Source organism: Chiloscyllium punctatum, chromosome 1 (assembly GCF_047496795.1).
Source record: "Chiloscyllium punctatum isolate Juve2018m chromosome 1, sChiPun1.3, whole genome shotgun sequence".
Lineage (NCBI taxonomy): Eukaryota > Metazoa > Chordata > Chondrichthyes > Orectolobiformes > Hemiscylliidae > Chiloscyllium > Chiloscyllium punctatum.
Genome location: NC_092739.1, coordinates 93,126,463 through 93,153,327, shown reverse-complemented (window position 1 = coordinate 93,153,327; position 26,865 = coordinate 93,126,463). Strand labels below are relative to the sequence as shown.

The 26,865-nt window shown below is 41.6% G+C and overlaps 1 protein-coding gene and 1 long non-coding RNA gene across 2 annotated transcripts in view; one reads left to right on the top strand and one right to left on the bottom strand.

Moving 5' to 3' along the window:
- Window positions 1-26,865, top strand: part of ndufaf2 (NADH:ubiquinone oxidoreductase complex assembly factor 2) — a 160,417-nt gene that overhangs the window by 64,510 nt on the left and 69,042 nt on the right. The window lies entirely within an intron of this gene.
- On the bottom strand, window positions 1,499-24,932 carry LOC140477365 (uncharacterized). The gene is made up of 3 exons (XR_011960713.1): window positions 24,882-24,932; window positions 22,477-22,567; window positions 1,499-2,559 (listed from the first exon to the last, which is right to left on the bottom strand). It is a non-coding gene; the product is annotated as an uncharacterized lncRNA (long non-coding RNA).

The window sequence follows — 26,865 nt, the reverse complement described above, 5'->3', positions numbered from 1 at the left end:
AGTCTGGTAATGATACAAAGATTACAAAGAAACAGAAACATTAGATCTTACAATAACCAGCCTCATATTTTGGGCTGACCTCAAATTTCTACATTATATACAAGAAAGTTCAAAGTTTGTGAGAAGATTTGTAGCTCGGCTGCTCGTTGTTGCGGTTCTGTTCGCCGCGCTGGGAATTTGTGTTGCAGACGTTTCATCCCCTGTCTAGGTGACATCCTCGGTGCTTGGGAGTCTCCTTTGAAGTGCTTCTGTGATCTTTCCTCTGGCATTTATAGTGATTTGTACCTGCCGCTTCCAGTTGTCAGTTCCAGCTGTCCGCTGCAGTGGCCGGTGTATTGGGTCCAGGACAATTGAATCTGTGGATGAGTGCCATGCCTCTAGGAATTCCCTGGCTGTTCTGTTTGGCTTGCCCTATAATAGTAGTGTTGTCCCAGTCGAATTCATGTTGCTTGTCATCTGCGTGTGACTAAGGATAGCTGGTCATGTCGTTTCGTGGCTAATTGGTGTTCGTGGATGCGGATCGTTAGCTGTCTTCCTGTTTGTCCGATGTAGTGTTTTGTGCAGTCCTTGCATGGGATTTTGTACACTACATTGGTTTTGTTCATGTTGGGTATCGGGTCCTTCGTTCTGGTGAGTTGTTGTCTGAGAGTGGCTGTTGGTTTGTGTGCTGTTGTGAGTCCTATTCAAAAGGGCCACAACACACTGCAGCACACCAGAACTGCAAAAAGAGGAAGAAGAACACCTATACAATGTATTCGCCAAAACGGATACCCGCGCAATTTCATCAACAGATGCCTAAGGGAAAGACAATGGAACGAGGACATGCCGCAACCCAAAGGACTAGCCACACTACCATACATCAGGAGCATTTCAGAACTCACAGCCAGACTACTGCGACCGCTAGGACTCATAACAGCACACAAACCAACAGCCACTCTCTGACAACAACTCACCAGAACGAAGGACCCGATACCCAACATAAGCAAAACCAATGTAGTGTACAAAATCCCATGCAAGGACTGCACAAAACACTACATAGGACAAACAGGAAGACAGCTAACGATCTGCATCCACGAACACCAACTAGCCACAAAACGACATGACCAGCTATCCTTAGTCACACGCAGATGACCAGCAACATGAATTCGACTGGGATAACACTACTATTATAGGGCAAGCCAAACCGAGAACAGCCAGGGAATTCCTCGAGGCACGGCACTCATCCACAGATTCAATTAATAAGCACATCGACCTGGACCCAATATACCGGCCACTGCAGCGGACAGCTGGAACTGACAACCGGAAGCGACAGATATAAATCACTATAAATGCCGGAGGAAACATCACAGAAGCGCTTCACAGGAGGCTCCCAAGCACTGAGGATGTCACCTAGACAGGGGACGAAACGTCTGCAACACAAATTCCCAGCTCGGCGAACAGAGCCACACCATACAAGAAAGTCTAAAATAGAGGACTTTGCATGAGCAGAACACCCAGGACTTGCCCAGTTTCATCTTTGATTGAATTTCTAGAGGATCTTCTCATGATCTCATATAGGAGCGTATATCGACTATGGGTGGGAGTGTGCAAGTTATTTTCCTGATTTGATTGCCAGATAAATGTTTGAGAAAAGGCACTTTGTAGAATCTAACACTGTTCAGAATGGTGTACTTGGGAGAGTCCATCAAAATATGAGCACTAATAACATAATTGATCTCTTAAATTTTTTTACAGCAAACTATTTGGCCTTCTGGTTACATATTTTCAAAAGCTATACAGCTGCTGCAGATTTTTCAGACCATAAAATTACTTGACCAACAACTAGAAATACAGGTGGATTCGGGATGAGTGCATTTCAGTTGTGCCCAACTAGCTAATGCTCATAAACAAGGAAAATTTCTTCATTGTATAATCTGACTTTGGCTTGTCCATTATGTAGGATCTAGGTCTGAAGAGGAAGTTTTTGTTGAACTGATCCTTAATGATGACATGCAGTTTTACTGATGTGGCAGTTGGAGTCGGGATCATTTTAACTGTAAAATTTAAGTGGCAACTTATCAAAACAGTCGGTTATCATCATTGGGCCCCTTTTTATACCAGTTGATAAATGCAGTGTGAAACTGAGCATAGTGGACCTGGAAGCTCCCATATTTTGTCTTTGCATTGATCACTGCTTCAGTCATCATGGTAACAATTTATGGTCTTAGTATCTTGAGGTTAGGGAGGTGAAAAATAACCAAGTCTTGTGCTCTTAACTACCATCTCATAACTTTAGCTGACAAATGTTCAAATATTGACACTGTGTGAGGACAACATCTTTCTTATCAATATCCCCAAGTGATCGACAATGAAAAATGGTCACCTTTGGGAAATTATTAGAGAACAGCTATAAACACTTCCTTTAGAAGGACAAAAAAATTTGGAAATGTCTGAGAATTCCTAAAATAATCTTGACCTTTTCAATTCACTGCTTGTGCATTTTCATCTTCTGCGTTGGAAATCTAGGTCTGCGATTCAGCAAACCTTCTCTCTTGGGTGTATTTTATGATTACTGCAGCACTGTGGAAAGACAATGGGTAATATGATTATTGTGTGTTGAATATTCATTCTGTAGTGCATCATCATTTATCATGTTACACAAACATAGGAAAATAAGGGAATATTACAGTATTGAATATTACACTATATATCATTGTTTCATTACATTGTGACACCACTACATTACGTACAGAAACCAACTGGAGCAAAAAGTATTGTTTAGTTAATTTAGCCACACCAAATGCTGATGTGTGCCTACGGCATCTCTATCAATCTTTCAGCTAGCCAGTAATGTAATTTCAGGTAATGTATACTAAAGCTTATTGCCTAAATCACAAGTATGACTGGGATTTTGGATGTACTTTCACCATATGGTGCTGAGCTGGAATATGAAGCGTTCCATGAGTTGAGTAGATAATTGAATTTTTGTTTTCTGATTTGTGTGCATTACTGCTCGACAATAGGAACAGCTTCTGTATTTCTGTCTTGGTAATTGAGGGAAGGAAATATAAGCAGAGAATATTTGAACAGAAGTGATTATTCATCAGCTTGAATTACAGAATCATACTTTTTTAAAAAATACTTTAAAAACTATAAATGTCACCATGCAAATAATCACAAATAATATGACTAATAAACTTCATTCCAAATTCAAAATTAGTTGGAGAAAAAATTCAGTGTTTTGATATTTATCAGGAAAGACTTGATTTAATTCAAGGGTCACTTGGCTACATTGTCTGCAAATGTTTCTGACCTAGTGGTCAAATGGTTATATCTTGCATTTTCCCAAGATTCTATTGACTAAATGAAACATCACCTGCAAGCATGAAACCAACTTCTCCCAATATATAATAGTACCCATTGTAGATTCCACAACTGTATGATCAAAACAAACCGAGATAAAGGAGAATATTACCCAAATAGGGGGAAAGAAAACATCCTGCATCATTGACACCACAAATGTCACACCTTTTAATCTCTGATTTCTATTCCTCTCCCTAACCACTCACTTAATAGAAGCTTCTGGTTTTCTGCCTAACGTTGAGCTAAGCTTCAAAGTTGTTCTTTTCAGTTCAGTTCCAAGACCAGTATTCAGTACCAATATTTATAGCTCAACCATATAGTCTGCTTCTATCTGTATTTCAGTCTCAGCATAGTTCATCATCAACAGGCTTAGTTTCTCCAATGCACTCTTTGCCAGCCATCTTGTACTCATTGTATACATACTGTAAAATCTCCAAAGTGCTCTTACTTGATTGCTGTTTCAAAAAGTGATGGCATCATCTTGTGGCAATTCATGTACATAGGTGTACAAGCAAACCAGAACAAGTCAGTTTCAGTTGGTTCCTTGAACTCCATTTACTGTACACTGTTCCTTGTTGTCCTGCAAGCTATCATGTGTCAGAAATCCCAAAAAAACATTGTACAATCACAAACTTCTGCTTCTGGGTCTGGCACCTCTGCCACAATCCAAGGGGATAGTGGTGTCAGCTTTCCACTTGAACAATAAGATCACCAGCAAAGAACTCAACACTTCCAAAGGTAACTCACCAATAACCCCAAACCAAAACATCCAGGCGTACCCCACTGGTAGAATTCTCGACAGTTCATTTTATTTTTGGTCGATATTGATCAGACGTTTAAGAAAGCGGGTGAATCTAGTTCAGAAGCTCTTACTCTGCAACATGGCTCCAGAACAAGGATCTCTCGCTCTCGCTCTCCTTCCCTCCCTTCTAAGATCGTGGACAGGCAGCTGAATGACACTGTTAGAATACTTTCTAATCAACCTGTTTAGGCTAATGTCATTGCCCGCCTGTGGAACCTGTGGGACTTGAACCCAAGCCTCCTGCTTCAAAGGTAGAGACAATGGCACTCCACCACAAAACCTCTGTAAGGTTCTTACATATTCCTGAATCGGGTGATTAGAAAATCTGATAACACACTTCAGACCCCTTAAGGATTATACATTTTCTAATCAGTCTATTCAGAGATGTTATTCCACATAACGCCATGTTATAATCCAACAGGTTTATTTGGAAGCACTAGCTTTCTGAGTGCTGCTCCTTCATCAGGTGTTTGTGGAATATAAGATCGTAAGACACAGACTTTACAGCAAAAGTTTAAAGTGTGATGTAACTCAAATTATATATTGAAAAAGACCTGGCATTTTTAAGTCTCATCTTTTAGAATGAACATTGATTTCAGTTCTTTCATTTTTAAATGTTCTGCGATTTACATGTTACATTCTCAAATGAACTTGGTGTCATGTCGGCCCAGATAAAGGATTGAAGGTGTGAGGTGCTCTGTGTGAGACTGACTGTCTGTCTGTTCCACAATGGTCAGACTGATTCTAATCTAAAAAAGAGATTTGCAAAATCTTAGATGGATTCATGCAGTTTTTGAGCAAAGTAAAATGTAATTCTTCAAGTACAAATTCACCCCACAAACTTGGGGTGTGTATTAATGTGGGGGGGGGGGGGTCGCACAGGGCTTGAGTGTCTGAGCGATTGTGAGTGTGTGAAGGGGTATAAGTCTGTGAGAGTGTGTGTGTGTGTGTCTAGTGCAATGGGGTCACTTGCAGTGTGACATGAACATGATGGCCTCCTGATTTGAGGCCATCTCCATGGATACCAAACTCTTCTCTTTCCCCCCCCGCCCCTCTCCATGCACATGCACATGCGCGCACACCCGCATATGCACACATACACATAAGTTTGTGGGGTGAATTTGTACTTGCAGAATTACATTTTACTTTGCTCAAAAACTGCATGAATCTACGTAAGATTCTGTAAATTCATTTTTTTTTAAGATTAGAATCAGCCTGACCATTGTGGCAAAGACAGTCTCTCACAGAGCAGCTCACACCTTCAATACCTTAACTGGGCCGACATGACACCAGTTGTTAAAAGTTAACTTTTAAATGTTCTGCAATTTACATATGGAAGAACGGAAACCAACATGTTCATTCAAAAAGATGAGTGATTTAACAAACAGTCTAGGTCTTTTTCAATATATAATTTCAGCTACATCACACTGTAAACTTTTGCTTTCAATTCTGTGTCCTACTATCTTATTCTCCACAACCACCTGATGAAGGAGCAGCGCTCCGAAAGCTAGTACTTCCAAATAAACCTGGTGTTGTGTGATTTTTAACTTTGCAGCAAATTACAGATTGTCGTTGTGACATTGTAATGCACGAGGTGGAAAATATCATGTCTAACACTGATCTTTCCATTCCAGAAAGCTTGCAATGACGTTGCTTAATCTCATTCTAATCATTCTGTCAACAGCAGCCAACATGTAACTGGTATCAGTCCACCATCCAGCTGGATGAAGTCATACATCGCATACAGTCATACAAAATTACTAGCGCTGACCCAACTATAGAAATCCTTGGCTTCAGTCTCCCTTAAGGACTGTGGTCTGGCATTCACTTGAAATCCGAATGGATGATGGTGTCACCTGCCCCACGAAGAGGAAGAACCCAGACTGCGATTGTAGTTTTGGTTCTCAGACTATAGACACGTCACATTAAGCTGTTCACTAGAATCTGTCGCAAGAGACATCTCATTTTCTCTGCTTGAATTCTCAGGAGGCTTATTATCAGTTGTAGGAGCAAATTACTGCAGATGCTGGAATCCATACCGAAAACAAAAAATGCTGGAAATCACAGCGGGTTAGGTGGCATCAGTGAAGAGAGAGCACGCTAATGTTTCAGGTTTAGATGACTCTTCAAAGCTCACATGAAATGTGGAGGGGTGGGGGAAGGGTGTTGCTGCTTTATTCTGGATGATGTCTGGGGAAGAAAGGGTGCTGATAGCACAAACTAAGTGATCAGAATGTGAGAACTCTGTACTATCAGCAGCCTTTTCTCTCCCAGCACGTCACAACCCACTATTGCATTAAAGCTGGCCCCTCCACACTTCTTCACTCTGAAGAGTCATCTAGACACTAAACATTAGCTTGCTCTCCCTCCATGGATGCTGCTTTGCTCACTGTTATTTCTCGTACTTTCTGTTTTCAGTACCACTATCAGTTGTCCCAATGTTTAAAAAGTAGCAATATAAAGCTCGTTTATTTAAAACCCACGCTTAATTCATTCCACCAGTAAATTGATGTCAAAATTCCAGTCTTTTTTTGTTTGATGGGATGTGGGTGTCTCTGGTTGGCCAGCATTTATTGCCCACCCCTTAAGACCCAGAAGACAGTTAAGTAATATTTGCACCACACAAATGCCAGGCAAATACCATCTCCAAAAGGAGAAAATCCAAACATTAGCCCTTGACATTTACTGTCACTGAATCCCACACAATCAACATCTTGGGGGTTATCATTGATGCGAACATGAACTGGACTCGTCGATAAACACAATGGCTGCAAGAGCAGATTAGAGGCTAGGGTTACTGCAACAAATAGCTCTCTTCCAGACTCCTCCATGCCTAACAACCAGCAACAATGTAGAGATCTGGAATGTGATGGAATACTCCTTAATTCCCTTAGTAATGCAGCTCCAAAAACATTCAAGAAGCATGACATCATCCAGAATAAAGCAGCCTGCTTGACTGGCTGTATGTTTTCTACATTCAGTTACCACACCATCAACACTCAATGTCAGTAATATGTACCATCTACAAGGTGCACTGCAGAAATCTGTTGAAAGATCCTTGGACAACACTTTCCAAACCCAAGAACATATAAAAGGACAAATGCATTGGATACATTGGAACATGCAACTTCCCCTCCATACACTTACCATTCTAACTTGGAAATATATTATTATTGCTTCTGTTATTAGGTCAAAATTCTGAAATTTCCTTTTAAAGGTATTATGCGTCGACCTACAGTACATGGACTGCAGTGGTTCAAGAAATCAAATCATTATCACCTTCTCGAGGGCAACTAGGGATGTGTAATAAATGCTGACCCAGTTAAGAATGGCAAATCTTCTTCCCTAAATGCACCAGATCTCTCTTCCTCTGTGAGAATCGCCAGTGATTTCACGGTCATCATTAGAATCTTGATTCCAGATTTTGTTTTGAATTGAATTCCAATCCCACCATTTAATATAGTTGGTTTGAACCCAGTACATTACCCAGGTGTCTGAATTAACAGTCTAGTGATACTGCCACTAAGCCATTGCCTCCCCTGTTATTACATCAATCTATGCTGTTGTCCTACCCTTCTGTAGCTGTGTATTCCACTCTTCCAAGTCCAGCTAATTGTGCAACTTCGCCTCCGCACAATCTATCTTGTTAAACATTTCTAATGTCATGTGTCCTCATATTCAAAAACCTTGTCAAAGATCAGCAGTTCTGGCTCTGCCATTGATCATATCTTCTAAATCTCCTGAGATTTACTCAATTTCACTTCACCTCATTACGAACCTTGGTATATTATTTTTTTGTTTTTTTAAAGACTTTATTATTCATTTTTTCCACCACCAGGAAAACACCTATCCTTGGTATATTATTGCATTAACGACTTCATATAAACACACACCACTTAAAAACACCTATTTGCCTGTCATCATTTAGTAATTCTTGAGAAACAAATTAAGTTTAAAACAAAGGTTTTCCACCTCCAATTCCATTTTGTTTTAATCCCTTCCTGCTCTCCCAACCTAACCCCTGCCTTTGGTTTGTATTCCCCTTAATAGGCATTGCTGTAAATATTAAATTAGCCACACAGGTTTTTTTACTGATGGTGGTTACTAGTTTAAAAACATTCTTTAAAGGCATGGTGATTTTGGTGGGAAGATGCTCAGGTGTGTTTGATAGCACTTGTGGGTAAAAACAAATGGAGTAAATCAAACATTTTGTGGGTTGGGGCATTGCTTGTGGTACTGTCCCTACCTCTGGACCAGGATGCTTGGGTTCAAGTCCCACCTGCTCCAGAGGTGGATAATAACATCTCTGAACAGGTTTTTGAAGAAAACATCTGAAAGAAGCATTTATTGTATGAAAAACAACTATTATAAAATGTCTGAGCAGTCACAGATTTGCAAAATTATTATCGTGTTGAAGAATACCTTTTGGTCCATCATGGCCTCATCACGTTTAAAGTTTGTTTATGAAAACATCTACCAATTGTGCAGTCATATGTTTGAATTAATTCAAGCTGTCTGCCATTTCGTAGTGCACCTTTCACCAATCCTTCATGTTGACCTTACCTCCGATCCACCCACACACCCCAATCATTCCCTTTCTCATCTCAAAGGGGAGCAGGCCTATAGACCAGAGCAGCCCTCTAGTCACCATCATGCTGTTCCTGGTAGTCTGTCTGTTAAATGAATATTGGTGGGCCATTTGACTGGGATATTGTAGTAAAGTTGATTTCTGGTCATCGTTGTCCATGTCCAACAGGTGTCACTTGGATTGTAGTCAGCAACAGAAACCAATACCAGTGATAGTCTGGCCCGTCTTCCACTGCCTTAGGAAATCGAGTTAATTGTAGAACCCGCTCACTTCAATTAAAATGTGAGGTTGGAATCCAGGATTTTTCCAATCTATATGAAAATATTTTCTTTGAAACTGTTAGTGCCATTGTACTTTTGAGTTATTTAACCTATTACACAATTTCATTTTTAGGTTTTATATTCAGCTGTTAGGTTGATGGAATATCTTTGTGTGGTTGAAAGCATAACCATAGACAACAGGAATAAGTTTGTTTTTACTGAATGCTGTTATAAATGTACATTGAAATGAACTGTGTCAAGTAACATTATCCAGTATAAGTACCAAAAGCTGTTAAGTATGATATGAAATTTTTATGAATGAAAACTGTTTTAATTATGGCAATTCAGTGAAGACAGTATCTTATAAAAGAAGAAAATAAGGATCCGTTTTATTACACCAGATTATATTTTTTATTGCTTGATTGAAGATGAGCTGTTGTACTTCAACAAAACAGCAGCAGTTTCTATATCACCAGGGGAGTCTGGTAATAACACTGTTCTGTAAATAAATATGTGCCCCTTACTGCAAATATAATTGTTACACATTAGATTTATAAATGGAAGTTTTAGATTGTTTCCAATATTGTAGTCACTGGAGTACAGTGAGCATCTGCAAGCTACAATTAATTTAATAATTTATTTGTGTTTTGTGTGTAGTCAAGGGATGAATGTTGACCACAATGCTGGGTTCATTGCCCTAAGCTTACAGAAATAGTGCCCTAGAATCTTTTACATTGATTTAAGAAGGCAAATCAGGCTTCAATGTAACATTTCATTCCAAAGTCAGGACTTCCAATAGCACTATGCAATCTCAGTACTACACTGGAATGTCAGTTTCGGTTACTTGATTATAGGTGGGACTAGATTGGGTTGGGATATCTGGTCGGCTTGGACAGGTTGGACCGAAAGGGTCTGTTTCCATGCTGTACATCTCTGATTCTATGATTCCATGTGTTCAATTCTCAGTGAGCCTCAAGTGAGATACTCCCAAAATACACCACCAACAACATGTCCATCCTGGGCTTCCATCACCATCAAAATAAGGCCACAGGCAAACTGGCAGAAGAACATCTCATCTTCTGCCTCAGGTGCTTGCAATCAAAAGGCCTTAACGTAAAAATCACCACCTTCCCAATCTTCCCAAGCCCTCCGCCTCATCCCAGGTTCAGCTCTCCCTCTCTGCCCCACCCCCTGGACCTGACCTACCTGTCCATCTTCCTTCCCACCTATCCACTTCACCCTCCCCACTGGCCAATCATTGACCACCTGTCCTAGCTGCATCCACCTATCGCCATCCCACCCACCTTTAACCCAGTCCCACCATCCTCTGTTTATTTCACAGCTCCTTCCCCCTCCCCAGTCCTGATTTAAAGATACCAGTCTGAAACGTTAGCTCCCCTACTTCTCAGATGCTGCTTGACCTGCTGTGCTTTTTTGCAGCTCCACACTTTTATTGACTCTGACTTTCCAGCATCTGCAGTTCTCACTATCTCCAAGTTAGCAAAATAGATAAAACAATAGACATTAGGTACCTTTTTTATGGATCAACTACCTAAGCAAGACAGCCAGAAAACTGGGTATCATTATAAGCTACAAACTGAGAGAAAAATTCATTTATATAGCATCTTTCACGACCTCTAGACATTCCAAACTCCTTTCCCACTCATGAGCAGGAGCTGCTGTAATGTAGAAAATATTGAACATCTGTCCTCATCCAATCTGTATTATTAATACCTGCTGGAACATGATAACTGGATTTTCCCCTTGCAATGCAAGTTGTTCTGCAGCCCAGAGTAGATGTTCTAAACCCTGGCCCCAGGCTGGCAACATAGCTTTCTGGATTCACACTCTTAGCTGCAAAAGATTATGTCTATCCCAGACTAACGTGACACTATTATTTACTCTTGCCAACTAGAATTGCTTCCTTTCCATTGTGTTTTGATAAGTTTTCTCATCCATGTTTTAGTCCCCTGCTCTCAACCATAGAATCCTCGAAACTGGGTGAGCATTTACAGATTCTGAGGCTCCTTCCACTTTACTTTCTCTGTCTCCTTACCTGTCTCACTTACAGTCACACCCTCTTGGTCCTTGACTACAGATTAAAATAGATCACACAATCCTAAGGTGTGTGATTGCCTTCTGGAACAAAGTTTCCAGGTATCTTTCCCACTCAGTGGTGCGTCCCAGCATCTACAGTTCAGCCCCCAACTGATTTGATTCTGTGCCAAAGCTACTTGGGTGCAAACATTTACTCTAAGTGTGATTATTTTGGGTAATACTGACATCTATCACCTCCCATGTACATTCATGGCACTTTATCTAAATTGATTTTAAGGAAGTATTCAACAATAATCACTGCTTTCATCAAGTTTCTGTGTGCGTTCGTCAAAAATTTTAATTAGATTAGTCAAGCATGATCAGCCTTCTACAAATCCATGCTGGCTCTCTTTAATTGATAGAAACCTCTCCAAGTGCCTGTTGACTATTTTTTCCCCACTAAATATTGTTTCTAAAACTCTATTCATCATTACTGTTAAACCAACTTAGCTGCTCGCTCTAGGAGAAAGTGAGGACTGCAGATGCTGGAGATCAGAGCTGAAAATGTGTTGCTGGAAAAGCGCAGCAGGTCAGGCAGCATCCAAGGAACAGGAGAATCAACATTTCGGGCATAAGTGTTCTGAAAAGACCACTCCCTCCGTAACTCCCTCATCAGGTCCACACCCCCCACCAACCCAACCTCCACTCCCGGCACCTTCTCCTGCAACCGCAAGAAATGCAAAACTTGCGCCCACACCTCCCCCTTTTACTTCCCTCCAAGGCCCCAAGGGATCCTTCCATATCCGCCACAAATTCACCTGCACCTCCACACACGTCATCTATTGCATCCGCTGCACCCGATGTGGCCACCTCTATATTAAGGAGACAGGCCGCCTACTTGCGGAACGTTTCAGAGAACACCTCTGGGACACCCGGACCAACCAACCCAACCACCCCGTGGCTCAACACTTCAACTCCCCCTCCCACTCCACCAAGAACATGCATGTCCTTGGACTCCTCCATCGCCAGACCATAGCAACACGATGGTTGGAGGAAGAGCGCCTCATCTTCCGCCGAGGAACCCTCCAACCACAAGGGATGAACTCAGATTTCTCCAGCTTCCTCATTTCCCCTCTTCCCCCCCCCCCCCCCCACCTTGTCTCAGTCAAATCCCTCAAACTCAGCACCGCCTTCCTAACCTGCAATCTTCTTCCTGACCTCTCCGCCCCCACCTCACTCCGGCCTATCACCCTCACCTTGACCTCCTTCCACCTATCGCATTTCCAACGCCCCTCCCCCTAGTCCCTTCTCCATACCTTTTATCTTAGCATGCTGGACATACTTTCCTCATTCCTGAAGAAGGGCTTATGCCCGAAACGTCGATTCTCCTGTTCCTTGGATGCTGCCTGATCTGCTGCGCTTTTCCAGCAACACATTTTCAGCTACCTTGAATGTTGACTAGGAAGCAATTCCACAATTCTGCAGGCCCCTCCATTGTCATTTGTCTTATGTGCAAAAGTATAGGCGAAATCAGAAGGCTTGAAAGCAGTGTTACAGAGTGGACGTTGATACCCCTCTGCTAACTAAAACCGGAAACACCCAAAGAAAATAACCTGATTTCATAATTTGGTGAAAGCAGAGTGATAAATGGTATAACCTACCTCCTACCCCCAAACTGTTATAAGGAAGTGGTTAACTGAACTGGAATTCCTGATACTCACTTTATAAGTAACAAGTAACAATTTATTTATCTAACTCCGGTAATGAACAAATTAACCATTAACAGAACCATTAACAAAGGAAGCAATTGCTTCTGAACTATTATCTATTCACTAACTGAAGTAAATTCTATGCGGTTTCAAAAATACAGGTCCCACTTCTATAAATCCAATTAGTAAGAACAGTAAATTAAAACTTAATCTCTCAGAACTGCGGTGAAAATACGTCTTCTAAAATGGTCCTAGTCCTGTCCGTTGATTCTGCTGTCTCTCCTGCTAGCTTCCTCTGTCTGAAATATCTTCTCAGTCTGCCAAATGCTGGTGTCTGAAATTTTAGCTGAATGTGCCTTGTACCTTTTTTATTAACTTTTTTTTCTGGGAGATGGAAAGTTCTTGAGCCCAATATCTCTTAGGTTGTTCTGTGCTGAGCTGACAGTTCGCTCTCCCTACTGATTTTCGAAAATTCTGGTTTTATTATACCCCTATGACACATTAAATTCTTATACCTGGATTGGTTTGCATGTGTCAAAACAATGCATTTTAATTTCAATTGGTCTTTAATTCAAAAAGACACTTGAAGGCTAATTGTCTGAATTTGAACTGTTGTCTCAGTAAAGTTCTGCTTGGGCCTGACAATTGTAAAAGTCTTCGATACGCTGTTTCATTTCAAGAACTTGCAGCTGCACAGACATTCATTTTAACTCAGCCTCGAAAAGAATATCCTTTCTTAAAGGGACAATACTATGCTTTCCCCTATTTTACAATTTTTACTCACCAACTTTGTGACAAAGGGCATCATCAAATCAATTCAGCTCGAGCTTTTGCCCGAAACGTCGACTTTCCTGCTCCTTGGATGCTGTCTGAACTGCTGTGCTTTTTCAGCACCATTCTAATCTAGAACCCAGTCCAGTTTGTGGGATGGGCATTACCGGTCATACTGATTGTGAAGCCCCGACAGGTAGGTTTGCCTTTGTGGGGATTTTAAACAAACAATAAACTGCTTTTTACAGCTGGATAAATACCCAATCCCTCAGATAAATGATTTTGTATGCAAAGCTGGCAGAAGGCTGCTGCGTGCTGCCCTTCATGAAGTTTACAAGAGCCATGCATACTTGCAATTGCGGTTAGATGAGAATTTCTGGAAGTCTGCTACAATTAATACCCATAAGTTGTTGTAATAATATACAAGATTGCCATCTCGGATATAATCAGCATGTACAATTTTTCAGTAGACAATGGAGAACATTTTACAATGTCTATCCCAGATCGCCATTTTTCTTGATGACATGTTAGTAACAGGGAAGACCAATAAGGAGCACTTTGAGATTTTGGACATCAACTTCAGACGTAGAAGGGAAAACTCTGTGTTCCAGGCAACCCAAGTGTATTTCTGGCACATAATTGACTTGCCATTTGCCCTGCTTTGTGCTAACAATGTGTTTTTGTCTTTTTCTGTGCAACATACCTACAACAAGCAGCTTTACCAACAGATACTTTTTATGTCCAAAATGTCCATTCACTCAAGTACAAGGCATTTGTCATCCAATTTGGACACAATTGTGTCAACATCTTGGCTTTAACTGAAATCCCTCTCTGCTGTCTTCCTTGTCTCTTAGCAAAATCTCCCTGACTGGCAATATTACCCACATACAGCCCTGCTCAGACTGATACAGTAACAATGTGGTACAAATCACATTTTCTATTATTCCTCTTATATTTTCTCATCTTTCAATCACCTCAACATGTTCCACCCCTAATACTTACTTTTTAAAATCCTTATTGTCACCTCTTTGCCTCAGTTGTCAATGGTTATCATATACTTTTAAGGCGTAGACAGATTCTTCTTAGGCAAGGGGATCAAAGTTTATTCCATAATTGGGAATGTGGAAATCGAGACACAAACAGGTCAACTGTGAACTTATTCAATGCCAGAGTATGCTTGACGGTTCTAATGGCTACTTTTGCTCCTAATTAATGTTGATTGATTCTACACTCCACTTTTCTCTCACTTTCTGTGCTATCAATCCTCATCCTTTGTGATTTCAAATCCATCACTGCTCCCCTTGCCCTATCTTCACTCACTGACCTCTTGTCCTCCATCTAAACACTGCCAATGATATTAACAAACTTGTCAGTTCATATCGAATCTCTAAAACCTTAGTTTTGATCTATGAATGGGCTATTACAACTGCTTGCTTGTATCTTATCTTCATCTTTCTACCATTTCAAAACCCATTCTCACCGGCAATAATCTCTGCAAAGATCAACAACCTGCACTTTACATAGTACCTTTAGCATGATAAAATGTCCCAAGATACTTGGCAGGGGCATTATCAAAAAGAAGTTTTGACCAAACCATGTGAAGAACCATCAGAACAGAACTTGGCAAATAAATATGAGTTAAGGACCATCATAAAGATAAATAGAGCGATTCAGGTAGGGACTTCCACAGTTTAAGGCATAGCCACCTAAAGCCATGATCACCAGTAGCAGGACAATTAAAATCAGGTTACTCGAGGCAGAACAATGAGTGCAAATAACTTGGAGGAATATGGGGCTGGAGGAGATTTACAGAGGAGCAAAGCCACAAAGAAACTTAAAACCAAAGATGCAAATTTTGAGATATACTTGAAGTATTGCTTAACCTGGGACCAATATAGACCAGCAATTGTAGGTTGATAGGTGAATAAGACTTAGTGTGGGAGATGAGCTAGGAATGTGTTGAAATAATCAATCATGAGTGTAACTTACATCCAGGTCAATCATGACGTTAAAAACAAAGTGTTAGCAATAGAAAACCCAAAGCCAAGGTTGAGTTTAGCAATTGGTGGTGTGGTGTGTGATTGGAAGCTCATTTCAATTCAAATATAGACCTAAGTTTGCAAACCATGTCATTCACACTTACTAGGAAGAGGGATAGACTGGTTGGGGTCTAAGGTTTATGGTGGGGACTGAAGGCAATGTTTTCAAACTTTCCAATATTTAAATGGAAAAAGTATCTGCATGTCTACTGGATATTGACAAGCAGTCTGACAATTTAGAGACAATCAAGGTATTGAGAGTGGAGGTGATAGAGCAAGTGTTATCAGTGTATATGTTGAAACTGATAGTGCTTTTTTCAGACAGTTTTGCTGATGGATAAGAAATAGGTGCATACCTAGGATAGTTCCATGATCTCAAAGGAGTAACTATGAGGAATCAAGAAAAGAGACCATTGAAGGTGATACTCCAGCTACAATAATTATAAATAAGGAAAAAAAATCAGGTCAGTACATTCCCACCAAGCTGGAAAAAAGCGGAGGCATTGGAGAGCGATGGTGTGACCACACCTGTCAGCTGCTCCAAACTGGACAGGAACAATGTGGAGGTATAGAGTACCTTGATTACAATCCGACAGGATATCACTTTCTGTGACTGCGATAGCTGTTTGGGTGCTGTGTCCAGTTGAAAACTCGATTGAAATGATTCAAACATGGCATTCTGGAAAGAGGGCACTGATCTAGAAACCTGCAGCATGTTCAAGGACTTTGGCACTTTACAGCCTTTCGCACTCAATATTGAATTACAGAACTGTAGTGTCTGATCTCTGAACTCAATTTTTATTACTTGCCCATCCCCTATCATTTTTATGTATTGTTGACATTGCTCTCAGCACAGCAGTCCAATTTTGTCCTTTTCACACCTTCATTTAATTTCTACTTATGCATTGCATAGAGTAATTGAGGCCTACAGCACAGAGAAAGGCCCTTTGGCCCATCGTGTCCTCATTGGTCAAAAAGAACCACCTAACTATTCTAATCCATTACCCAGCACTTAGCTCATTTGATATTGCAAGTGCACATCTAAGTACTTCTTAAATAGAGTCATAGAAATGTACAGCACGGAAACAGACCCTTCAGTCCGACCCATCCATGCCAACCAGATGTCTTGACCTAATTTTGTCCCATTTGCCAGCACTTGGTCCATGTCCCTCTGAACCCTTCCGATTCATATACCCATCCAGATGCCTTTTAAATGATATAATTGTATCTGCCTCTACCACTTCCTCTGGCAGCTCATTCGATACATGCGCCACCCTCTGCATGAAAACGTTGCCCCTTAGGTCCCTTTTAAATTCCTCCTCTCCTACCCTGAACTAACAAAAAACATGTTATGAGGAGTTCTGTCTCCCCCACCCCTGCAGACAGTGAGTTCTCGATTCCCACTACACTCTGGGCAAAAATATTTTTCCTCACATCCCCCCCTCCCCCAACCTCTTGCTCCTCCTTAAATCTATATCTTCTGGTCATTAGTACCTCCACTAAGTGGAGAGGTTCTTTGCTGTCCACACTATCTATGCCCCTCACAATTTTATATTTCTCCACCTTCAGTTTCCTCTGCTCCAAGGGAAACAACCATAGTTTGTCCAATCTCTCTTTATAATGGAAACTCTCCAGCCTAGGCAACTTTCTGGTAAATCTCCTCTGCACCCTCTCCAATATAAACGCATCCCACCTATTTAGAAACACATTCAATAGTGTAGCTGGGGCCTAACCAACTTTTTAGACAGTTCCAGCATGACCTCCCTGCTACTAAACTTGATGCCTCAGCTAATAAAGACAAGTATCCCAAATGCCTCCTTAACTACTTTATCCACGTGTCCTATGTCCTTAAGGGACTGATGGGCATAAGGTCCCTCTGATTGTCAGTGCTTTCAAGGATCCTACTGCTCATCATGTATGCCCTTGCCTTGTTTGTCCTTCCTCAGTGTGTATCTTCACACTTAAACAGATTGCATTCCATTTGCGATTGACCGGCCCATCTATATCCTCTAAGGTTACCCTCCTCATTATTTTCCAGACCACCAATTTTCTATCATCTACAAACTTAGTAATCAACTCTCCAATACTCAAGTCTAAATCATTTATGTGTACGACACTCAGCAAAGCCCCACCACTGGTCCCTGCAGAACCCCAAAGAGCCCAGGCCTCCAGTAACAAAACACATCTTGACTGTTACCCTCTCCTTCCTGCCACTCAGCCAGTCCTGGATCCAGTTAGCTAAACTTCTTTGGATCCAATGGTCTCTTATCTTTGCCATTAGTCTCTGACACGGAACCTTATGAAAAGTCTTGCTGCAGTTCAAGTAGACTACATTGAATGTTTTGCCTCTTCTACACACCTGGTAACTGCTTTGAAAAATTCAACCAAGTTAGTCAGACATGACTTCCCCTTACCAAAACCATGCTCACTGTTCTTGATTAAACCCTTCCTCTCCAAGTTCAGATTAATTCTGTCCCTCAGAATTTATTCCAATATTTTCTCCACCACTACGTTTAGAGTGACTGGCCTGTAGGTTCCCAGGTTTACTCCTTGCTCCTGTTTTGAATTAACAGTATCCCATCAACTGTCCTCCAAACCTCCTCTGTGGCCACACAGGAATTGAAAATTTTTGTCAACACATCTGGTATTTACCCCCTTGCCTGACTTGACTGACTAAGTCAAAGGAGCCTGCTTGCTTGGCATCACAGTCTCAAATATTCACTCCCTTCATAACTAGCATATAATAATGCCAGTGTGTATCATCTACAAGATGCAGTGAAGAAATTCTCCAAGGTTCCTTAAACATAGAACATTACAGCCCTCGATGTTGCACCAACCTGTCATACCAATCTGAAGCCCATCTAACCTACACTATTCCATGTACATCCATATGCTTGTCCAATGACGACTTAAATGCACTTAAAGTTGGCAAATCTACTACCTTTGCAGGCAAAGCATTCTATACCTTTACTACTCTGAGTAAAGAAACTGCCTCTGACATCTGTCCTATATCTACCACCCCTCAATTTAAAGCTATGCCCCCTCGTGCTCGCCATCACCATACTTGGAAAAAGGCTCTCCCTGTCCACCCTATCTAACCCTCTGATTATCTTATATGTCTCTATTAATTCACCTCTCAACCTTCTCTCTAACGAAAACAGTCTCAAGTCCCTCAGCCTTTCTTCATAAGACCTTCCCTCCATACCAGGCAACATCCTAATAAATCTCCTCTGCACCCTTTCCAAAGCTTCCACATCCTCCTTATAATGCGGTGACCAGAACTGTACACAATACTCTAAGTGCGGCTGCACCAGAGTTTTGTACAGCTGTAGCATAACCTCATGGTTCTGGAACTCAATCCCTCTATTAATAAAAGTTAAAACACTGTATGCCGCCTTAACAACCCTGTCAACCTGGGTGGCAACTTTCAAGGATCTGTATACCTGGACACCGAGATCTCTCTGCTCATCTACACTACCAAGAATCTTACCATTAGCCCAGTACTTTGCATTCTGGTTACTCCGAACAAAGCGAATCACCTCACACTTGTCCGCATTAAACTCCATTTGCCACCTCTCAGCCCAGCTCTGCAGCTTATCTATGTCTCTCTGTAACCTACAACATCCTTCGTCACGATTCACAACTCCACCGACCTTCGTGTCGTCTGCAAATTTACTAACCCACCCTTCTATGCCCTCATCCAGGTCATTTATAAAAATGATGAACAGCAGTGGACCCAACACCGACCCTTGTGACACATCATTGGTAACTGGACTCCAGGATGAACATTTCCCATCAACCACACCACCCTCTGACTTCTTTCAGCAAGCCAATTACTGATCCAAATTGCTATATCTTCCACAATCCCATTCCTCTGCATTTTGTACAATAGCCTACTGTGGGGAACCTTATCGAACGCCTTGCTGAAATCCATATACACCACATCAACCGGTTTACTCTCATCTACCTGTTTGGTCACCTTCTCAAAGAACTCAATAAGGTTTGTGAGGCACGACCTACCCTTCACAAAACTGTGCCGACTATTCCTAATCAAATTATTATTTTCTAGATGATTATAAATCCTATCTCTTATAACCTTTTCCAAAACTTTACCAACAACTGAAGTAAGGCTCACTAGTCTATAATTACCAGGATTGTCTCTACTCCCCTTCTTGAACTGGGGAACCACATTTGCTATCCTCCAGTCTTCTGGCACTATTCCTGTAGACAATGACGATTTAAAGATCAATGCCAAAGGCTTGGCAATCTCCTCCCTGGCTTCCCAGATGATCTGAGGATAAATCACATCTGGCCCAGGGGACTTATCTATTTTTACACTCTGCAGGATTTCTAATACCTCCTCCTTGTGAACCTCAATCACACTTAGTCTAGTAGCCTGTATCTCAGTGTTCTCCTCGACAACATTGTCGTTTGGTAGAGTGAATACTGTTGAAAAATATTCATTTAGTGCTTCCCCTATCTCCTCTGATTCCACACGCAACTTTCCACTCCTCTCCTTGATTGGCCCTAATCTTACTCTTGTCATTCTTTTATTCCTTAAATACCTATAGAAAGCCTTAGGGTTTACCCTGATCCTATCCACCAACAACTTCTCATGTCTCCTCCTGGCTCTTCTGAGCTCTCTTTAGGTCTTTCCTGGCTACTTTGTAACCCTCAAGTGCCCTAACTGAGCTTTCACATCTCATCCTAACATAAGCCTCCTTCTTCCTCTTGACCAGAGATTCCACTTCATTCGTAAACCACGGCTCCCGCGCTCTACAGCTTCCTCCCTGCCTGACAGGTACATACTTATCTTGGAAGCACAGTAGCATTTCCTTGACTAAGCTCCACATTTCGAATGTGCCTATCCCTTGCAGTTTCCTTCCCCATCCTATGTTTCCTAAATCTTGCCTCATCACATTGTAATTGCCTTTCCCCAGCTGTAACTCTTGCCCAGTGGTATACACCTATCCCTTTCTATCACTAAAGTAAACATAACAGAATTGTGATCGCTATCACCAAAGTGCTCACCCACTTCCAAGTCTAACTCCTGGCCGGGCTCATTACACAGTACCAAATCTAATGTGGCTTCAGCCCTTTGTTGGCCTGTCTGCATACTGTGTCGGGAAGCCCCCCAGCACACACTGGACAAAAACTGACCCATCTATAGTACTCGTACTATCGTGTTTCCAGTCGATATTTGGAAAGTTCAAGTCCCCCATGACAACTACCCTGTCTCTCTCACTCCTATCAAGAATCATCTTTGCCATCTTTTCCTCTACATCTCTGGAACTGTTTGGAGGCCTATAGAAAACTCCCAACAGGGTGACCTCTACTTTCCTGTTTCTAACTTCAGCCTATACTACCTCAGTTGACGAGTCCCCAAACTTCCTTTCTGCAATTGTAATACTGTCCTTGACCAACAACGCCACACCTCCTCCTCTTTTACCATCTTCTCTGTTCTTAGTGAAACATCTAAATCCTGGAACCTGCAACAACCATTCCTGTCCCTGTTGTAACCATGTCTCCGATATGGCCACAACATCGAAGTCGCAGGTACCAACCCATGCTGCGAGTTCACCCAACTTATTCCGGATGCTCCTGGCATTGAGGTAGACACACTTCTTCAAACCAACTTCTTGCTTGCCAGTGCCATCTTGCATCCCTGAGACTTGAATTTGGATCTTCCTACTCTCAACCTTTTCTATACTTGAACTAAAATTTTGGTTCCCATCCCCCTGCTGGATTAGTTTAAACCCACCCCAATAGACTTAGTGAATTTCCCCCCCAGGATATTCGTACCCCTCTGGTTCAGATGAAGACCTTCCTGCTTGTAGAGGTCCCACCTATCCCAAAAAGAGCCCCAATTATCCAAGAATCCAAAACCCTCCCTCCTGCACCCATCCCTGTAGCCACGTGTTCAACTCCTCTCTCTCCCTATTCCTTGCCTCACTAGCACATGGCACAGGCAACAAACCAGAGACAACAACTCTCTTCGTCCTAGCTGTAAGCTTCCATCCTAGCTCCCTGAATTTCTGCCTTAAATCCCCATCTCTGTTCCTACCTATGTTGCTGGTGCCTATGTGGACCACGACTTGGGGCTGCTCCCCCTCCCTCTTAAGGATCCCAAAAACACGATCAGAGACATCACAAACCCTGGCACCTGGGAGGCAACACACCAACCGTGAGTCTCCCTCTTCCCCACAGAACCTCCTATCTGTCCCCCTAACTATGGAGTTCCCAATGCCTAATGCTCTGCTCCTCTTCCCCCGTCCTTTCTGAGCAGCAGGGACAGACTCTGCGCCAGAGCCAAGTGCCCCACTGCTTTCCCCTGGTACGTTGTCCCCCCCCAACAGTATCCAAAATGGTATACTTATTGTTGAGGGGAATGACTGCCTGCCGGTTCCCTTTCCGTCCCCTGACTGTAACCCATCTGCCTTTTTCTTGTACCTTAGGAGTGACCACCTCCCTGTAACTCCTCTCAATAACCCCCTCTGCTTCCCGAATGATCCAAAGTTCATCCAGTTCCAGCTCCAGTTCCCTAACGCGGTTTTTGAGGAGCTGGAGTTGGGTGCAGTTCCCGCAGATATAGTCAGCAGGGACACTAGTAGTGACCCTTACCTCCCACATTCTGCAGGAGGAACATTCAACTGCCCGAAACTCCATTCCCACTGTTCTAAATTCCCAAAGAGACTGTTCAAAAATAAGGAATAAAAAAAAACTCGTTACCTTACCAATCTGGCGCACAGGTCCTTTTTGGTGGTTAGAGGAGGAGGAGGATGGGTGGGAGACACTACCCAAGTAGTGTTTCGGGTAGCGCAACCACACAAATATGACTTCCCAGAAGTCCTTCGCTCCTCCCTCGCACCTCTCGGCAAATGAAGGCCCAACTCCCAAGGTAAGTCCCTTTTAATGCAGGAAAACTCACCCTTCCCGGCAGCCCTCGCTTCACCTCTCCTTCTCTCCTTGCAGCTCTGGCAAAATGGAACATCACTTTCGAAACCCACAACCATGATCATCTAGAAGGACAAGGGCAGCAATTACATGAGAACTCAGCCACCTGCAAGTTCTCCTCCAACTCACCCACCATCCTGACTTGGAAATATATCTCTGTTCCTTCAGTGTCTCTGGGTCAAAATTCTGGAACTCCCTTCTTTAAGACTTTGTGGGTCTACTACACCAAATGGACAGAAGCAGTTCAAGAAGGCAGCTCCCCACCAACTTTCAGGAGCAATTATGGATGGGCAATAAATGCTACCCCAGCCTGCAATACCCGCATCCCACAATTAAATAAATTTTAAAAAGACTGTTGTAGGTTTGTACTTAAATATAAATTAAATATAAACTTGTGTGTAATACTTTTATACATTTTATGTAAGTATGCATCTTTTATGGCATGAAAACAGGAGCAATTGGATTACCAATTCATTGTTAGAAACACTTTGCCGGTTTCCTCAAGTGTGACAGAAGGAGCGATAGACAAGGTTTTGGAAGGTGGGCAAAAGCACTAATTTCCAGAATTGTTTGGATGTCCTGATAGATGCACAGAGTGGGACTCGCTGTGAATTCTTAGCCCAGCATACCAGCCTGCTCATCAGCTTTTGCAGATCTGGTTGTATGTCTGTGTGTGGTGGACCTTTGGCAATGGAACAAGGGAAGCCACATGACTGTGTGGTGGTCAGAATCAGGGAGAAGAGGCTTCAGATAATAGAGCTCCTGTAATTAGCAAGTACCAAGTAATCAGAGCTTGGAAGATGTCCTGTTGAGATGTGAAGACAGTGGAAGTTGTGAGTTAGGGAGAGAGGAGCAGCAAAAGAAATTGTCTTCATGCAGGTAATAGCTGTGGTTGACTTCAAGAAGCTGGGAAACTCTGAAATCTCAGTAGCTATTTGGTAGCTGCGAGTGGGGTTGAAGGAAGCACACAAGCAAAGTTTGTTTGGCACAACTGAGAAACATTGGAACTTGGAAAATCCCAGAGGTACTGCAGCTTTGGGATTGGAGTGGAGCATAGACTTCAGAGAAGAGAGTGAATTACTAATACTAGCTGTCATTCAGACTGAGCGGCTGCTAAGGGAGTTTCAAAGTTAAATTGTTGAAAGTGAACAATAGGAATCCTTTGTAAAGAAGATAACTGTTTAATGAGGTTTAGTGACCCCAACATGTCACTATGTCTGCTAAGAAATCCGTGGAATTTATCTTGACCGTATCTGCTATTTTAATGTGCCGTATGTTGGGTGTTTGACTGCAATTTGCCTCCGAATGTTAATTTTGAATGTTGCGCTTTTAAGTTATGTATGCAATATAGTTCTTTTTTTACTTTTCTAACCTTGTTTGGTAAAGTTTAGTTTGTCTGTTTTACCTTTATTCTCTTAAGTACTGGGGATCTTAAACTTTAGATTTCACTAGACTATTGTCAGCGTTGCTCATGATTTGTCGAATTAAATTGCCTCAACTTGAAGAAAAAAATGAAATCATAGAATAGTTTTTGTTCATATGTTTTGTGACATGATCTCCTGGGCTTACATTGATCAAATTGAAGTAAATTGTGTGATTTAATAAAATAGTAATTGCTCAGTGAGATAAGGGTAAGGTCGATCTGCCTTATTTTCTACCATTCCAATAGTCTCCAGGTACAATGATAACCAAATTGTTGGTTAATTGTAACAAGGAAATTTTTTATGATTCAAAGTCACCTTTTCATCTCAAATAAAATGCTGCACCCACCACGCACCATGTCTCAAATTAACCCTATGCTGTATTCCAACAAGTTATTTTCTGTAAAACAAAGTAGTTTGAATCAATGCCATCTCTTCCATCGTCTCCATGGGGAGTAAATTTCACAATTGATCATTAACTAAAACATATTCCAAAAGATTGGTTTTGAATGTACCCCCACTTCAAGTGCAGGCAATGCCCTGGGTTTTCACTGATTTGTTTCAAATGCCAGAGTACACATCCTGAAAACAGATCTCAACTGTTACAATTTTTGTTTTAAATGCTTTTGGAGGGCCGGATAACACTATATTAGTGCACTGGCTTTTTGCCTGGAAACTATGTTCATATCCAGATAAAACTGACAACATGAATAATTTCTGTCCTATTGGTTGAATGAATCCTGTATAAAATGAGTTTCATGCAGTCAAAACCCCAGTTGTTAACACACATGGGTCATACCACAAAATTGAGACTAACTGACATTATCGAATGTGATATTCTGTCAACAAGTGCTCAGACAAAGTGACTTTCAGACATGATACCGAATCATTTCATAGCATTCTAAAGTGTATTGTTGAAAATTTATGGTGATATAAAACAGGAGGAACTAGTACTTACAATAGCTTACATGTGAAAGTGCTCTCAGAAACAAAGTACAACTGTCTTGATTGCAGATTGGATAGACTACTTTCTGTAATCTGCAGAACGTTCTTTCAGCTGTTGTGATTGGCTGACCATCAGATTTGAATACCTCAGTAGGGGCCCCTCCACATATTTTAAAGCAAATTTTGAATGAGCCCTCTATTAACAACTATAGTGTAGTCTCCAGCAGGTCTTGCTCTGGAATAATTCTCATGATGATGAATTGATTCACTGTCCTTTGTTCCCTATTCCAACAGAGAACCTGCAGGAGATTGGACTATAGCCACAGTAACACTATCCTCCTGTGTCATCATCCAAGCAAAAAAAAATTTGCATAAGGAACAAGATGCCACACAGTGCCTTATAAAAATGCAATGGAAATATCTAAAGTAAATAAATGAGGGCAAATGAAAGGCACTGTGAATTTGTTTAATGCAGCAACATTTTGATACTGTGTCAAAAGGGATACTTGCTGAGCTGTAGTTCACAACTTGCACATTGAGTACACTGGTAAGGATTTGAAATTTTTTTAACAATTATTCATTAAGTTAGAGAGACAGCAATGAAAAACATAGCTGCTTCGACATAACTGTGTCACATTACAATGGATCTTTTCGGACATCTCTGTGGAATCAATCCAGAGAAAACAGAGTCTGAACAAAGCAGCTATTTTGCAACCTCTATCATAAAATGAGCTTGTACTGGCACTATTTTAAGCTTGTATTATAATATTTGGAGGAAACTAGCATGTCAGTGAAACTTTAACCTCTAGTTCATGGGAGGACCATGTAAATTGGCATGCAGAGAAGGAAAAAGCCAAATTTAGGGTACTAAACTGTATCTTGTTATTTTGTGGTGGTGAGGGATTGTGTGGAACAGGATTGGAAAGTTGATGGCTATCTGCTTCCCAGGAAACAAAATAAAGTGATGGAAATTTGTGTGGCACTGAAATTACATCATTCTGCTACTGTCAAGTTGCACAGAAATGGTCTCCTTCAGCTTTCTAACAGCATGTTTGACCAGTACGTGGCAAGCTATATGAGGTAATTCAGAATCTCCCTTCTAAGATGCAGCCAGCAGCATTGTGTTTCTGGAACAAACAGCAATCAGCACAGATTAAGTACTGTACTAGAATTCATTAGTCTACAAGTTTTCTACGACTCTTCATGAAAATAATTGTGAGTAGAGGATAACATTTGTGATGATGGAAAGAGCAAGCCTGAAGAGAACCGATGAGCAGAATTTAATGCTTCTCCCATCCAACAGCAGATTTGGAGAAGGGTGGGCATTTATGCAGGGGGGCAGGAGCCACCTATTTGCTTCTAGCTGATTAGGTTCCAGGTTGGGAAAGGATGTGGATAGCATTCCTGCCCAGAAGATAATTGATGTCCTTATGTGGACATTTAATGTCCCTGAAGGATCTCATCATATTACCACGTGGAACTGTTCCAGAGGATGGTCTCTTGTTCAAAGGTATGACTAAGTGCTTGATTGAGTAATCATTTAAAGGTGGGGAGCCCACGCCAGTCACCCATGTCATTTTTTTCTGACCTCCCTCTAACCCAGCAAAAAAAAGGCAAGCAGGCATCTTCCACATAACCGCCATTCACGATTACCTGTGGCCTGGGTTACTCAGTGATCGGAGATCTTTACTGGCTATATTACTGGCAGCTGCCACAACTCTAGTGATGTTGATGGACAGTTGGGAGCTGCTGACATCTGAATAACCAGTGGTTCTTGGTGAAATTTCTGCCTCAAAGTTCAAAATCCCTGAGGAGGCTTGTCGCTAGCCAGTTAAGTGCCTAATGGACACTTAAATCTGGTGGATCTTCATCAACAGAGTCAACATGGGGCTTGCACTATTTCTCTAGACAGTGAGTAGGACCCGTGTCACAACGTTAAAGTCTACCCAGTGTCTAGTTTAATCAGTATCAATAATGCCTTAAGAAGTTATAATTGT